Genomic DNA, 4588 nt, shown 5'->3' with positions numbered 1-4588 from the left:
TAATGAACTTTCAACGATATGCCAACTGGGTAAAGTTTAAATTATAATATCAGTCCAAAATTTGTTATACCTTTTCAAATTAGAAATTACTACCAATCTTCGTAATCTTAAAGAGTGGCTTCATTTTGGAAAAGAGTGCTTGCATCTGAAAATGCAATCCTGAGAGCAATTTGTGACACGTCCATCGACGGCTCTATTTTTAAATACCGGATGTCTGTCCACCGGGATGCCAATAGTAAATGTTTAAAAAATGTGTAATTGTACATTTCCGGTATTGCTTATCTTATTTGAGTTCATATTTTATTGTGTCTTATAATTTGTTACATTATTGTCCAAAGTTTATTAATAATTGTGTTAATGGGCACTATAATGCCTGAATAAAGAATTTATTATTATTATTATCAAGATTTCATAGTGTTTAACATTACGATAGTGTGAGTTTTGGCGACAGCGACTCTGACAGTAGTCGAGGCTTAACGCTCTTCCATTATTGTTTTTCTTCCGTGATTGTACAGTCCACAAGAAGGTCGTGAACTTCTACTAGGTCGCGCTGTTGACAGAGAGAATTTGGTAAAGGGTTACCCTTTCTTGCGCTTTCAGCTATTTGTCTATATACAAATACACAATTTTGAATAAGGATGTCCTCTTACAATACGGTATAGATTTGAACTCGGGTCGGAGACCTGACATGAACTTTGTACGACCTGCAGGTATCTTCGTAATTGAAAAGGAAACCACAAATTGAGGCTTTCCGTATTAGACTATTATAGTTAAGTTGTTGAAATTAAGTTGTATCATGATTAGTAGTCGGATATTGGGATGCTTTTGTACCAAAAGTTCACTTTTCCCCGTGAATTATTATCAAAGTATAGAAGCGGCTTCTTAAAATATATATTTTCTTCTTATGAATATCGGGATACCGGAATGGCGTGACGTCATCATCTTATTTAAGTGAAGCCTGGCTTCGGTGTTGCTTCTTTATAGCTGGTCACTTTGTCTTCCTTTCTTTCATTTTCCTTCTATGATCCCCTGAATTCTTTGAGGATATGGCGCGACATGCTACAGTTTACATATAGAATTTTCATCTCATTATAAATTTAAAGGTCTGATATTGAACAATTGGAAGTGCCAAATTGAAGCGTAGTTGATATTATTAATGATAATAATAACGCACATACTCATAGCCCCACACTAGGGACACCCTGTATCGCGGATGGTATGGACGCACACATACACAACCACAAATTACACCCAAACTCACGAGAGAAATAACCCGGGACCTCTGCGTGGCAGTCCAGCATAGTAACCGTTCGGCCACTTGAGGCAGTTATATACATAAGTTGACAAGCCAAACGTACCTGTTAATAATAACAGTATAATACTAATACCCCTAACCTGACCTTCCAACCCGGAACGCAGCAATGCTCACATTGGGCAGCCACACAAATAGGTAAGGTCGCTTCGTGTATTCTGGACGAACACTTTCTTATGGAGTTAATGTAAATATTTCAAAAATGTTAATAAGCCTTGAAGACATAATTATCAGTTTTAATAATAAATTATGAAAATGATGTTCAGAATATGAAGTTCATTTTAAACGCTCTTAATATCAATTTACCGTTTGACGTTGCAACGCCCGATTGTTACCGTATTATTAGGTATTGTCTAGATCATAGTTTCCCAAATTATTCCCCAGTGGGCGTTGAGGAGTTCCAGGGACCTGGGAAGCAATTGGGGGCGTTGATGTTGTCCATAGGGTACTACCACTGTTGAAAATACATATAATTCTTGTGATTTTTTGAGGGCAGTGAGCCAAAAACTTTGGGAACCTATGATCTAGATAATTTGGCAAACTTCTCCGTAAAAGACTAAGCATAAAATATAAGCGATACAGTCCATAACAGATGTGTTATGGACAGCAGTGTCGCTTACCATCAGGTTACGATTTGTTCGTCCTGTCACTTGGTATAATAAAAAAATCCAATAGATTGCGTAGTCCAAATGGAATACTATAAATTCATTAACAAAAACTGTACAATGTAAACATTGACTTACAAAGAGTCAATGAATGTAAACATCTGTTTTCGCTAACATTATTTGAAGATGTTCTAATCTCAATTTAATGGCATTTAGTGTTGTATTATAAGTTCAGAGAGCATTCGACGTTGAATCATGCGTTCAGTTCTACTTTCGTTTATGTTCTTGTAAAAGTCGTTGCTTTTGATCTACTTCAACTAAACAGATATTTCTTAGAAAATCAATAGCACAATGTCACTTAGAGACCGATCTTCTAATTGCACAATACAACACATTATAACATGCACTGTAATATAGTCAGTACTAGCACTACATACATTTACTTTTAGGGCGCCTTCAAATTAGACTTTTATAGAAGTGCCACAGTGGCGCTGTTACCGCGCCATTACTAATTTTCATACTATATTTAGAAGCGCAGTTGCAGCGCTACTTTTGCAGTCACAATTAGTTAATTAAAAATCACTGAAGCGCTACAGACGTGCGGCTGCCGCGCTACAGTCACATTATTGCAGCGCTTCTACAAGCGTTGTTTTTTATGCCTATCTCAGGCTCACAAATATAGCTCTTTAGAAGTACAGCTTTTTGTAAAAGATTCGTCCAGGGAAGTATTACCACCTTACCTATTTCTGCCGCCAAGCGGTATCGAACCCATGACCTCTGCGTGGCAGATCAGCACGACGTCCGTTCTCCCACGGAGGCAGTTATTACAATGCGTGGCATTATTTTTTACATAAAAAAGAAGTGCGCAGCTGACCTGTATCTCACCTGATGGAAAATGACGATGAGGTCGACAATGAAACATGCACAGTTAAATAAAACCTATTTAGTCACTCTCGCCTTGAAAAGGCTTCTTCAGTTGTAAGGTTCAAGGAATAAGACTGCAGGGAGGAATTCCACTACACAGCCGTTCGGCATATAAATGTGGAAGCGTTTGTTATATTATAGTAGTGACGTTGTAGTTTGACATCATCGAGTATATAATCAGAAATAGGGACGAAATAACAGCCATCCAACCCTGGCAACTGATCAGGCAAATGGGCCTTGTATCACTTTTAAATATCAACTCTCGTTTCCGCTGAAATCACAAATTAGAAAGCTGAAATAGTACAGCGCCAACAACTGACCTGTGTGTACGTCTCCGTATATTCCAAAATATTCCGTATTTATTGTAATAAAGATAATATCTCTAACAATGTTGGACTGTTCCATTCGGTGGTGCGGGAAAACAGCAAAACATCTAATTACAAGACAAACGGAATTACATTTCATCGGCAATTAAATATTAAATTTGTAATTTTTCAATTTAATGCATAATAGCAAAGCTCAAGTTAAACTAGTCAATTTGAAGTGAACAAATTGACGACACCAGTCAATTGTTTCGAATTCGGACTGGCCAATCGGAGCGCAGATGTCACCGTAATGATTTGGCAGAATAGTTTTCAAACAAATTAAATGACATTTCGTCTCTATTTCTGGTTATCTACTCGATGTTTGCATTGACGTTGAAAGTGGGAATAACTATTATCGTGCATCTTTACGTAATATTGAATAAAATTATCAAAAATTTTCAACACTATTTGTAACGGAAAAGCAAAACTTTCCACCGTAACAAGAGTACATACTATGAAACACACAAGTCTTCCTTATTGCCTACTTTAGTTTCATGGAAATAAATTCGCGCGGTTTGTATTCGCTTCCAGTTAACATTGTATTAACGATCTTGTTCCTATATTTTTAATGACAGCACAAACGTGACTAACGTTGTAGTCTGAATCTAACAAGGCCGTAAGTTCTGTATGAACTAAATTAACTTTAGACAAACTCTGTACATTCTCACAGCTCAAACAACCTCGAACCTCTGATTAATAGTGTAATTTATTTAATAACACTCGAAACTATTTTTTCGTATCACATATCAATCATTGGGACACGTAAAGAGCTCAAAAGGTCGGTTAGTTTCAAAAGACGCCTTAGAAAGAAGAAAAAACTTACCTAGATTTCTCATAAATGAGCGCCATTTATGAGAAAGTTTTTTTTTCTTAACAAAAAACAAAACTGTGCAATAAGCAAATGGAAAAATTCGTAAGGTCCGGTTTATTCCTTAGTTCAGTTGGAAGGGCGAATTCCCTGTACTATGTAAGCCAGAAATAATTGACTGACCCAGACTAGTACCAACTTGGAAAAGTTCATCTCGACATCCGAGAATCTGCCTATGCGTTACTGGCCTTTGATAGCCCTGTTGACTCGCTTTTCGAATAATCCCATGTCATCTGTTTGCAATTTGTCAGGTCTCTACTAAAAGTAGCCTACTTAATGCCGGAGAGGAAATATTCAATATTATTATCAATTCATCATTTCAATTCGAATTTGCTTCGCGTCCCATCCTACATCCCGGTCACGGCCATGCCAGGGACTCCTCATTATAACGGATTGTTCAGTTTCTCGAAATGTAAAATAATGTAAGACCATTATCTTGTGTCCTTGCTTTATTTTTCTAAGAGAATTCACCTATTTTTTTTGCTTAAGTAGGCAAGATGGGCAAATAGCCAGG

The sequence above is a fragment of the Hyposmocoma kahamanoa genome, unplaced genomic scaffold (genome assembly GCF_003589595.1).
Source record: "Hyposmocoma kahamanoa isolate Upper Pololo Valley unplaced genomic scaffold, ASM358959v1 160, whole genome shotgun sequence".
In the NCBI taxonomy this organism is placed as follows: domain Eukaryota; kingdom Metazoa; phylum Arthropoda; class Insecta; order Lepidoptera; family Cosmopterigidae; genus Hyposmocoma; species Hyposmocoma kahamanoa.
Note: the sequence above shows the minus strand (reverse complement) of the source record.